At 44.2% G+C, this 13,268-nt stretch overlaps 1 protein-coding gene across 4 annotated transcripts in view; it reads left to right on the top strand.

Moving 5' to 3' along the window:
* LOC126253457 (6-phosphofructo-2-kinase/fructose-2,6-bisphosphatase 2) overlaps positions 1–13,268 on the top strand; it is a 370,956-nt gene that overhangs the window by 260,996 nt on the left and 96,692 nt on the right. The gene's annotated exons all lie outside the window — the stretch shown is intronic.

Here is a 13,268-nt window from a genome sequence, read left to right as displayed (position 1 = left end):
GAGTTGATCCTCGTGGATGTGGAACAAGTTAGAAAATCTAAAATAAAAAAAAACATAAAACATCTGAATATAATACTTACCACCCCGATCATTTGTCAGGAGATTGTCGAAATATGTGAGTACATAACAGTGAAGCGGAAGTGCTAATATTTACAGAATTACTACCCCGTCAGAATGAAGCATAGTTATGCACTTTTAATAAATTTGTCATACACAGCATACTTACTCTTGACTTGTGACCAAGTGCTGTCAAAATTGAAATCTAATTGACGAAACCTACTTTTTAAGGTAACGAACACTGTATTACCGAATCCTGTAATTGTGTGTGTGTGTGTGTGTGTGTGTGTGTGTGTGTGTGTGTTTGTTTGTTTGTTTGTTTGGCTGGGTGTACTACTCTCCGGCTATGTCTCCCCCCTAGTTCACTCGGTTCTCCGTTCTGTCCCTTGGGCTTTACACTCGGCGTCACAAGGATACATCTCTGTTAATTTGGTGACAGTTTTCTTAACCATTCCAAAGTAAGTGTCAAGCTGGACTCTTCTTGGCGGCACAATCATTTTTTTCCATTATTCTGTTCTTATCTTTTCAGAAGCTTTGTTTGAAGTGTGCAGATCTGTGTGAGATAATGTACGACACGATTCCATCAAGAAGTTTTACATTGAAGGATGAATAAAAAATGGGATTACGTCTAGAACACACCGAGCGAGGCAGTGTAGTTAGCACACGGAACTCATATTCGGGAGGGCAGTGGAACAAACGTCCATACGACCAACTAGATATAGGTTTTATGTCGTTTCCCCAGATCGATTAAGGCAAATACCGGGATGGTTCCTTTGAAAGGTGATGTCCGATTTCTTTTTCCAGTTCGAACTTGTGCTTCACTTACAATCTCGTCGTCGATGGGACATTAAATCTTAATCTTACTTCATTCCTTATAAAGATGCTCCAGCTTTACCAAATAGTTGGAAGTGTTGGATCGTAAAACACGAAGTCAGTGAATTCTACTAAGAGATGATGTATGTAAGCTCAGCGCATAAGTGTCTGGCATCCATTTAAAGGAGCACACTTTGCGACATGGAGTGCTGTTAACAGCGTGGACTAGTTCCAGGCGGGCGTGTGACCCTTTACCGCTGATGTAAGCCATGGCAGTGAAGTGGCGTGTATGTGCCAGTCAGGTATCTGGAATTAGTACAGTATCATGAGTCGACATGACCGTGGCAGAAAGGGGACGACACGTCTGAACGCGGACTGTCCAGCGTAAACCACTGTAAACCACTCGCCGCAGTGTAACACGTCGTAATAACAGTGACCGTATATAGATTCTAACCGACAGGGACCAGAGACGAGTTTCACTCGTTGTTAACGACAATTGGTTTCAACCCCGACAGGAATTGGTGCTGTCAACGAATTCAGGTACACCACAAACAGTTTCACAGCGATCATTTCGAAGGGAACTGCATGCAGTGGGCATTTGGACCCTGGTACCTGGCAAAAGGCCATTACTCACAAGGGCAAATTTTCAAAGGCCCAAATAACACAGAAACTGGACAGTAGGTGGCTGAAAGCGTGTAGAGTGATTTGACGTGTCGAGATTTTGACTTTTTTTTTTCAAGTAATGCAGATCGCCGAGTGCACCAGTAATTAAATGAGGCGTTTTCCCGCAAAGTGTGGAGCGTGTAATTCGGTCAAGAGGTGGTTCTGTGATATTTTTCTTGGTGCGACTAAGTCCGACTGGTTGAGGTTTATATTAAGATGGGCCAGAATGTGACCAGGTGTTGCCCTTTTTTCTATATCATCATGATGAGTATTCATCGAGGTCTTGTCCTACCTAGATCCGTGGGAAATCGCAAAGCGGTTGATTAACTGTCGTCCTATTTCGATCGTAGATTGCAGATGCTACTTAATCAGTTCCACCGTGGGTTTAGGAGGTATTCCACTGATGACAACCTGATCTTGCTAACGGCAGATATTCAGTGGGCTGCCCTGTGTACACATTATTTACAAAAAGTCCTCATCTATGTTGAGAAGACCTACGATAGCAGTTGGAATTATACAGGGTGAGTCACCTGACGTTACCGCTGGTTATATTTCGTAAACCACATCAAATACTGACGAACCGATTCCACAGACCGAACGTGAGGAGAGGGGCTAGTGTAATTGTTTAATACAAACCATACAAAAATGCACCTAAGTATGTTTTGTAACACAAACCTACGTTTTTTAAATGGAACCCCGTTAGTTTTCAAAAAACGGTTCTGAGCACTATGCGACTTAACTTCTGAGGTCATCAGTCGCCTAGAACTTAGAGCTAATTAAACTTAACTAACCTAAGGACATCACACACATCCATGGGCCCGCATCTCGTGGTCGTGCGGTAGCGTTCTCGCTTCCCACGCCCGGGTTCCCGGGTTCGATTCCCGGCGGGGTCAGGGATTTTCTCTGCCTCGTGATGGCTGGGTGTTGTGTGATGTCCTTAGGTTAGTTAGGTTTAAGTAGTTCTAAGTTCTAGGGGACTGATGACCATAGATGTTAAGTCCCATAGTGCTCAGAGTCATTTGAAACATTTGAACACATCCATGCCCGAGGCAGGATTCGAACCTGTGACCGTAGCGCTCGCTCGGCTCCAACTTTAGGTTACAATATCTCCGGATGTAATTAACATTTTACAATGCAACAAACGGCACTGATTACGTATTTGGTTATATGTTCAGATGTGCTAACAAAACTAACGGGGTTCCATTTAAAAAAACGTAGGTTTGTGTTAAAAAACATACTTCCGTGCATTTTTGTATGGTTTGTATTAAACAGTTACACTAGCCCCTCTCCTAACGTTCGGTCTGTGGAATCGGTTCGTCAGTATTTGATGTGGTTTACGAAATATATCGAGCGGTAACGTTAGGTGACTCACCCTGTATACCAACACATCTCTACGAATGTGGTTTAGTGCAACATCTGTCCATGTTTGTACTGTTTTTTCGTAGTTGAATTGTAAGTCCGTGGGCATCATTCAGGCGTGTTTGAACAAAAGACTGGTATCTGTTAACTATTTATTGAAATTAGCAATATAACGTCCATATTTAAGATTCCTGTGTGCTGCTACAAATTCGTGGACGACTTTGCTGTATTCTTCTCCTTTTCCCACCTAGACTCATCAATTGGAAATGACGCTCAGAAAGTTGGACTAGTGACCATGTAATGTTCTACGGCGAAGCAAGTGTCTTTAAATTTTAACCGTACTCTTCACGTTTTAATTCACCTGTGCTATAAGTGAGGAACTCAGTTCTGATTTTTTCAGATTCAGTGAGAATAGAAGTGATTTTGAGTTATATTTCGTAACCTTCAAGCGACGTGGTAGATATTTTGCAATTTTCACCTCATCACAAAAGAATACACTGCGGAAAGGACTACTTTGGGAAATTGGTAGAGAAGTTTTTACATCGTTTCCCATAAGCTGCTTACGTCCTTGAATCTATTTTATAGTAAATTTTGTGATACAGTTGTTTCTTTACGTCTTTGCGTGCCCCATTTATCATCGCTTACTTTTTGAATGGTAAATACAGTGTGACTGTTACATCAACAACATGCGTGGTTCTTAACGCTATATTATTTGAAGATAGTCTCGTAGCGGAATTAGAGCTTAATTTATGTTGAAATCATCCTAGCTTTATCTTATACTTCTACAAAAATATCTACAAACCCAATCCTTCGGTGAGCTACCCAAGCGATATCCCATCGTATCACAGTTCTGAAGAACGGAAATTTGTTGCTGTAACATTTAGGAAATATTTACTGAAGGTGTATGGAATGTAGACATATACGCATGTGAAACGTGGACGTAAACATTACAAACAAGGGGAGAATTGAAAGCTTTTGAAATGTAGTGCTACAGAAGAGTGCTGATGATTACATCAATAGAGCGGTTAGCTAATAAACAAGTATTGAGTCGAGTCGGTGAAAAAAGAAATGTGTGGCTCAACACATAGGACGCATCCTGAGGCACCAAGCACCAGGTAACTGACAATTTGCTAACGGAGGGAAGAAGTAGGAGGAAGTCGAGGGCGGTGTGTATGTGGTGGGGGGGGGGGAGGGAGGGGGAGGGGGGAGTAAAGGGATTAGCACACGGCGGATAACAAGCATAAACAATATTATGCTGCCTTGCAAATCAGTCGGTATGGTTAGTTGACTCCTTAAGATATGCCGCGAGGGAGAACGAGGAAAATTAGAGCAATATCATTTGTGTGTGTGTGTGTGTGTGTGTGTGTGTGTGTGTGTGTAACACTAAAAGATTTTTAAATAAGAAAGGCATTTTTCGTTGTAGCCTCCTCTTAGGTGAATGCATTTTATCCAACTTTTTTCAATGAGCAGATATCAATCTGGAGTGCTGTTACGGAAGACATGTCATAGTTTGTGGCTGCCATAAATGCTGAAAAACTGGCCGAGATCACTGGATGCGCTTTCAGGAGGAACAGGTTGCAAATCGTTGTCCGGCCACACTGGTTAAAATTTTCTGTGGTTCCCTACATCGTTTGTCACGAATTCTGATATGGATCGTATAATTCTTTATACTGAGCATGTACTACTTTTCTAATTACCTCGTTGTTGGCAATACCTTTAACCCTAACTTCTTTCGACAAAAAAAAAAAAAAAGTTTTCCAGTCACTAATCAGGTGGAAGAGGATGGTGCCAAATCTGGATGGCCTTGCGAGTCGAGTTCCAGTTTATAAAAAGGCTACTTCGTTTATCTTTTTGGGAACCAGGCTATTTTTTCATCCAATTGGTCCAGAGTAAAATCTTCTTGGTTTTTAAGCGGCGTCACTTCGAATAAACACTCGATCTTTCAGTAGACGTCGCCGCCGACGTCATCAGAAGTATAAAAAAATCATTGACTCCAAGGACGATGGTGGAGACAGTTATGGAAAGCTCGAGATTTTCTTCGAAATAACACGGACTGAAAACCGTGAAGGTTTTAGTCAGGAATGCTAACGCGAAAGACTCAGAGGACACATACTAGCGTACTATTCATTAGTTATTGTTTTAACCTTGGAAAGTTGCTTAGTAAGAAGAATCTATTGCACAAAAACGTACCAGTAACCCTCCCAGCAGATGAAATGGATTTCGCCCCTTTTCTCTATACGGTTGTTTCCTATTTATTTTATGGAGTGGACTGGACATACACTCTTTTATCCGCGATAGCCAAACACTGCCGAAAACACTCTTTTTCGCACATGCTTCTCTACAGTATTCAACTAATGGAGCGCCCAATTTCCAGTTACCTGTCTTAAAGTCACATTTTTGTGTATCGTACTATTGCATTAGGTTCATCCTACACGTTCAATCAGTAAGTGTTCAAAATGACATTCTGCATTTTCTCGATAGTTCATCTGTGGTTGCAGTTTTAAAACGTGCTCGGCAGGATCATTTTTAAGAGAAATACGGCCAGATTTGAATCGAGCCATCCATTTCTTAACTATATCTTAACTATATCGTTGCAGAGGCCTTTCCAAGTCTCAAACATATATGACGTATATACGCAGACTGAAGCGACGAATGCAATTTTGTTCCAAGGATGGGATTCGAACCTCGGTCTCCTGCTCACTAGACAGATGCTCTAACCACTGCGCCACCCCTTTTCCAATACAGTTGGGAGGGCCTCCGCAATGCTGTTCAAGTTTAGGGGGGTTGAGGCGTGAATGGGAATTTGGAGGGAGGGGGGCTAGGGTAGTCCGTGCAGTTGTGCAAAGCCACTGTGCCAGGGTGACACACCTGTCTGGTGAGCAGGAGACCCGTGTTCAAATCTCGGCCTTGGTACAAATTTTCATTCGTCGCTTCAGTCTGCATATACACATCATTTCTTAACTGTTGAAAATGAAGGAGCACACGTCTTATAAACCATTACTAACTTTTCTTCAGCTTCTGGTGGCGATAAACCTTTCATTACGTAGCGGTAAGTCTCGACATTCCAGTTTAACCAATTGAACGGAACACCAACACGACAACTTTTTAAAAAAAACCTACTACTATTTCGCAGATCAGATTGACTTAACGTTATTACGAAACCTGTACCAATATGATAAAACCAAGTAATTTATGTCGGTGGCTTGTCTGTGGCAAGCAGGTAAGTGTTCTCTTTGGCCTAATAAAGCTTCCATCTTCGTGCCTGAATTTTGACATTTTGAAAATAAAAAGCCATCGTAATAGCAACGTGAAAGGGCTGATAGGAAGATTGATGGCGAGCGCGCTCGTTGAGTGGTGGTAGTGAGACGTTGGCCATTCATCGGTCAGCGCGGCAGACTGGCCTTACGGAGTGGCTTGGTCAGTTCGCGAACCTGTTGCTCGCCGACCTTCAGCCGCCGTCCACCTGATGGAACGCGCACGCCGCGCGCTCTAGTCAGCTGGTTCACAGGAAGGCAGTCGACTGGCAAATGCTGTGTCCCACATAACTGTTGTAGAGAAAACGTTTACGTTTATGCTCTGCAGGTCCCTTCTATATCGACAGGAAGTTATACTTTTTACCTTTCTTTCAGTGCTATTGCATATAATAAACAAATTGCCTAAGGCGTTATTTACGAAGCTAAGCTTTACAAGCCGCTAGTAATATTTAATAACCAGACAGCATGAAGCATGTTCTTACTTAATAATAAGAAGTTATCCATATTTGTTATATTATTGGCAGAGAGCATCTGTGAGCACAATACTTTTAAATACGAGGGGCGTTCAGTAAGTAATGCTAACATTTTTTTTTCTCCTCCAGTTTCGATTGAAAATATACGGAATATGTTGTGAGCCAACGTGGAAATTCCCGCGTCAGCCCATATACTTTCATGAACTTCCGATAGGTGGCGGCGTTATGCGTAACCTCCAAAATTGCGTTTGTAACGGAGATGCGTTCCAAGCAGGGAGCTGTCATTCAGTTTCTTTAGGCGGGAAACCAGAGCATCACAGATACTCATAAGCGCTTGCACGTTGTCTGCGGAGGCCTGGAAGTGAACAAAAGCACGGTGAGTCGTCGGGCGAGGGGTCTGTCATACTCGCAGCAAGGTCGCGCAAACCGGTCCGATCTCCCGCGTGCCAGCCGTCCGCACGCAGCTGTACTCCTGCATTGTTGGAACGTGCGCACATTCTCATTCGAGGTGACGCCAACAAACTTCTCCTTCTTCATGACAGAGTAAAGCGTCACATAGGTCTGCCCACCCGAGAGCAGCTCACGAAATTTCTTGGGACTGTTGTTTCCCATCCACCTACAGCCCCGATCTCGTACCTTCCGACTTCCACGTGTTTGGCCCAGTGAGCGATGCACTCTGCTGGAAGCAGTACGTGAATGATGGGGTGGTGACTGATGCAGCAAGACGTTGGTTCCGACGTCGACCAGTAGAGTGGTACCAAGCTGGCATACAGACCCTACCAGTAAAGTGGCGTAAGACCTTAGCATTGAACGGAAACCATTTAAAAAAACGGAGTTTTGTAGCCAAAAGAATGGGGAATAATAAACTGTATTGCAGTACTGAATAAAAAAACCTGCTTTCAAATAAAAAAGTATCATTACTTATTGAACACCACTCGTACAAAGTGTGCTTCAGTCAATGCCCAAACAAACTGTTTAACGGCTATATTAGTTTGCACTGGCTTGGCTTCAGAGCAGCTACGGGCCAAGAAATATTTATAGTTTGTTGATGACGACTTGTCACTCGACACCGACAGAGCGATTAAACAGTTTCTGTGGACAGTAACTTTGTATTTAATAATACGTTACGTCCCGTCAAGGGCGATAGTGATTAATTTATCAGTCCAGTGACCAAAATGTGTGTGACAGTTCCCTAATGGCTCTGAGCACTATGGGACTTTATGGGACACTGCTGAGGTCATAAGTGCCCTAGAACTTAGAACTACTTAAACCTAACTAACCTAAGGACATCACACACATCCATGCCCGAGGCAGGATTCGAACCTGCGACCGTAGCGGTCGCGCGGTTCCGGACTGTAGCGCCTAGAACCGCTCGGCCACTCCAGCCGGCACAGTTCCCTAATACCGACTTACGAACGCAGGTGGAAAAATGCCTTTATTTTACTTACTCTTAATAAAAATTGTTATCAATGACACCAGATGTTGAGACGCGCGGGGTAGCCGCGCGATCTGATACACGTTGCCACGGTCCCCCCCCCCCCCCCTCCCGCCGCCGTCGGAGGTTCGAGTCCTCCCTCGGGCATGGGTGCGTGTGTTGTCCGTAAGTTAGTTTAAGTTAGATTAAGTAGTGTGTAAGCCTAGGGACCGATGACCTCAGCAGTTTGGTCCCATAGGAACTTACCAAAAGTTTCCAATTTTTACAGATGTTGACCATGAACAGAAATGAAAATAATCTTCCTTGGGTAAGAAACAGTACCCTGTCCACGACTACACTGGTCGAAATTCAAGCTGTAATTATTTATATGTGTACTTTTACTCATTTGTACGTGAACCTTCCTTCCCTATCTTTCAGATTATAACATTATTTTTTTTATTTTGAAACGTCGTCATCAGCTTCTGTTTGGTATTGCTCAGGAAACTAGTAAGTTGCGAAGCAAATATTATAGATAGAGCGGTAAATTTTTGTACAACAGAGACATGTGCAGCGTTTCGTTAACTCAAGTAGGGAATGCGGAAGGCGGTATTTGTATTGAGAACTCACGATTTATGCCGACGGCTGTGCCTTAGTAGAATACACCGGTTCTCGTCAGATCATCGAAGTTAAACGTCAGGTGCAGTCAGTACTTGGATGAGTAACTGCTTACGTGCGATGCGTGCTGTTAGGTTTTTACAGCAAGGAGAAGTGGTGGCGTAAAATCCCTGATCACCAGTGTTCGCGGTAGTGTCCTGGATTAAATTCCAAACCTCTTCGCGGTTTCTCGTGAAGTGAGTGCATATGGCACTGTTGATGGTGATCCGTCAGTCAGATGGGGGCGTTAAGGTCGGCGGCCCCTTGGTGCTACTCGAGAGAAGTAGCCTATGTACCGGCATCGGGGTTTTACCATCTCTTTTGTCTCACTATGATCCAACACAAACATGACACCACACTACCGACACACCCGTCTTAGTCACCCACACCTACCAGATACAATTGGATATACAACTGTCACACTTCGCGATGGAAAGATGCCATTGTGCGCGAAGGATAGGAAAATTAGGCCGCTGAACCTGCCATTCAGGGTCTCCCGGATCAGCCAACCAAGCCATACACTTTTGGTTCACCTTTTTATTGAGAGGTAAAGTTATGGTTCGATATGTGGCGGAGGACCACCTCGAAATATATTTGTGTCCTTCTTGTACGGGACCAGAAAACGAAAGACGCCTATCTCATCTCCATCACACAAGAGAAGAAAAGGCACCAAGTGATAGGAGTGCTCAGAGAGAGCATCCTACTCGAAAAAAGATCATCATGAAGCAACATAACCTCCCGCGAAACTAAATGGAAACTCTACCGTCACTGATGGAGATGGTGTATATATATCACAAATCGTACTCCAGCGCTAATCGAATCCGTTATTTGCCGCTAGGTTGGAAAGGCGATTTTTCGGTGGATTTGTGGCAATGCTAAACTAGCTTCCCGTTTTCAAATCACTTTCATCATTCTCGGACGCTACTACTGCCTTAGTTATAGCATTTAATAGCAATCTGTCGCCCAGCGTGAAGTGCCAAGCGACTGGAAAAAAAAGGGCACAGGGTAAAAGAACGGACCCGCAAAATTACAGGCCAATAACCTTAACATCGGTTTGCTGCAGAATCCTTGAAAATAGTCTCTTTTTTCGAATATAATAAATTTTCTGGTGTGGGAAAAGCTTTTGTCCACAAATCAGCACGATTTCAGAAAGCCGCTCGTGCGAAACCCAGCTTGCGCTTTTCTCGCGTGATGTACTGCGAACTATGGACGAAAGGCAAGAGGCAGATTCCATATATCTACATTTCCGGGAAGGATTTGACACTGTGCTCCACTGCAGGCTATTCACGAGGGTATGAGCATATGGAATATGTTACCACATACGCCAGTTGCTCGGGAACAAAAGACACGGGTATCGTCTTGAGTGTCCCAGGTAAGTGTGGTAGGATCGCTGTTATTTTCTATATACACAAAAGATCTGCGGACAGGGTAAGCAGCAGTCTGCGACTGTTTGCTGTGGTGTACGGGAAGGTGACGATGTTGGATGACTGCAGGAGGATACGAGTTAGATCAAATTTCTAGTGTATGATATATGAGAGCTAGCTATAAATGTAGAAAAATGTAAATTAATGCAGATGAGAGTACGAAAAACAAACTCGTAATGTCCAAGTATAGCAGTAGTAGTGTGCTACTTGACACAGTCACATCATTTAAGTTTCTGGGCGAAACGTTGCAAATCGATAGCAAATGGAAGGAGCATATGAGGATTGTTGTGGGGAAGACGAATGGTCGAGTTCGATTTACTCGGGAAAATGTGTTTCATCTCTATAGGGGACCGCGTATAGGACACTTGTGCGACACATTGTTGAGTACTATTCGAGTGTTTGGGATCCGCACGAGGAAGACGTCGAAGCAATTCAGAGGCGGGCCGCTAGATTTGTTACCGGTAGGTTCGAACGATACGCAAGTCTTACGGAAATGCTTCGGGAACTCAAAATGGGAATCCCTAGAGGGAAGACGATGTTGTTTTCGAGCACTGGCATTTGAAGCTGTTTCCAGAACGATTCTACTGCCGCCAACGTATATTTCGCGAAAGGATCACCAAGATAAGAAAAGAGAGATTAAACCCGTACGGAGGCATGTAGATAGTCGTTTCTCCGCTAGTGTAACGGGAAAGAGAATGATTAGTAGTGGTACAGGGTATACTCCGCCACGCACCATACCGTGGCTTGCGGAGAATGTATGTAGACGTACATTAGAACTGTTCGTTGAAGATAGCAGAAATTCTCTACGCGTCTCGGCCTCAGAGCTGAGGCAGCATTGCCCGTATTGGTAGCACTGTTCCCTTGTCAACCGGCGCTGTTACAGCAAGGTGTACGAACATGGTGGCGAGAAATGGGCTCCTGCAACAACGTGGAGTCACGTGTGCGAATTGGGCCGTCGCTGGAGAGGGCGTTCCAATTTTTGCAGCGAGGACTTGACAAGTGGAGCGGGCCAAGGCGACACGTCCTGCAGCGGTGCACGTCGTTAGCCACGCGGCCCCGCCAACACACGTCGCCCTCCTGCTTGTCAGCCCACGGCCTCTCCTGTACAGCTGCGGCTCCCTTCAGAGATACCCGCTAACTGGTGCACATTGTTAATGTCAGTAGAGCTCTTGTGCTAAGGCTGAAGTCATTGCCCTTGTGTACAGCCAATAAAACGTTTGTCTACAGTTGCTAGTATAAATGATCCTCAAGTGGAACCTGTCCTCGACCAGAAGGCTGGTTTGACCGCGGCAGTGCTTTGTTAGGCATGGTCAATGACAGAGCAGAATGGAGCCACGCTTCTGAACAGCTCAAAAACCACACAGGTTGGTACTGCGACAAAAGAAGTGGAAGAAGGAGAACTATCGCTGGCAGGGTTGAAAGAAACACTGCATAAAATCGTAGGACTGACGGGGGATTAAAACCTAGTTGTCAGACAGGTAGCCACTCAGGCACGGAGCCATAAGGTTGATGATAAGAAGAGCTACGTGAGTGGAAACGTCGTACCGAAGATAATACAGCTAAGCAGTCATAAATCCAAAGAATGATTTGTACACTGCAGAGCTGTTCAGCTGCTGCTATACCTTGAATTCCTCTGCCGTTTGAACCAAGCCAGTTATGTGTAAATAAAGGAAAGTTGGGAACTAACAGCAAATAATTTGGACGAGGATCCATGTCGCAAATCGGTGGGCCAGCAAGTGAAGATCCTAACGCACCCATTATAAAACTATAAATGTGAAAGCAACAATTTTCAGCCTGTCGCTGGTTTTCCGACCGCGTTTCAGTCACTAGCAGCTGCATGGAGTGTGAATAATATCACCGCGTTCTAAAAAACCACCAGAAAAGAAATCACTGCAAAGGAAAATTTTATAATCAGAAAAATAGAAAAATATTTGATCCTAAAACAATCATTTTCCCCATACTTACTTTCCAACAATGCTTATTTAAATGTAGTCAAAACAATCCTTTTCCCCATACTTACTTTCCAACAATACTTATTTAAATGTCGTTTATCATTTCATTGTATGGTATCACGAATGTGTAGAAGAAGACATTCTTTCAAGCACATAAATATAAATATTTGTCGAGCAGCAAGAAAAGCAAGACACTTGAAATGATTTCATGTTTTGCATTGTATGAAACTGGGGACCTAGAAACGACGGAGAGGCTTCATCGCCGCCGTAGCCTTCAGTGATTCACAACCCCCACAACAGGCTACAGCAGTCCACTCAACCCACCGCCGCCCCACCCCGAACCCAGGGTTATTGTCCGGTTCGGCCCCCAGTGGACACGCCCCCCACCCCCCACACCGCGGGAACGTCTCACACCAGACGAGTGTAACCCCAATGTTTACGTGGTAGAGTAATTACGGTGTACGTGTACGTGAAAGAAGTGTTTGCGCAGCAGTGGCCGACATAGTGTAACTGAAGCGGAATAAGGGGAAGTAGTCCGCGTTCGCCGAGGCAGATGGAAAACCGCCTTAAAAACCATCCACAGACTGGCCGGCACACTGAACCTCGACACTAATCCGCCGGGCGGATTCGTTTCGGGCAACGGCATGCCTTCGCGCCCGAAAAGGAGTACGTTAGACCGCGCGGCTAGGCGGGCGGACTATTGCATGTTTACTTACAAAAAGGAAACGTATGGTTTAATGTGCTCTTAAAATTATACAGAAAAAAGAATTGATGTAATCATCATTCTAAAGAATGAGATAAACTTGTTGCAAAAAGGAGTAAGACATGACCACGCCTGCACTGAAATCATACGGATAACAATAATGGATGTTCCTGGATGGAGCGATACATAAAGCAAGAGAAAGGCGACCACCTACTCAGAGCGAATCGATGCGTTGAGCTCAGAAACACGTAACGGAAAACACCATTTATACCAGCTTCCGAACTTTAGCTCTTTTTCTAGCAGAAGCACACACATTCACACACACAACCACACACCCTGGCTTTCTTTGTGGTTGTGTGAATGTGTGTACTTACGCTAGAAAAAGGGATATCTTCGAAAGTTGGTGTGAATGGTGTTTTCTGTTAGGTGTTTCTATGTTCAACACATAGATTCGCTGTAAATCACACGGATAGATTGTTGGATTAGTTATCATTTTTATCAT

The sequence above is a fragment of the Schistocerca nitens genome, chromosome 4 (assembly GCF_023898315.1).
Source record: "Schistocerca nitens isolate TAMUIC-IGC-003100 chromosome 4, iqSchNite1.1, whole genome shotgun sequence".
Lineage (NCBI taxonomy): Eukaryota > Metazoa > Arthropoda > Insecta > Orthoptera > Acrididae > Schistocerca > Schistocerca nitens.
Note: the sequence above shows the minus strand (reverse complement) of the source record. Positions and strands in the feature narration are given on the sequence as shown.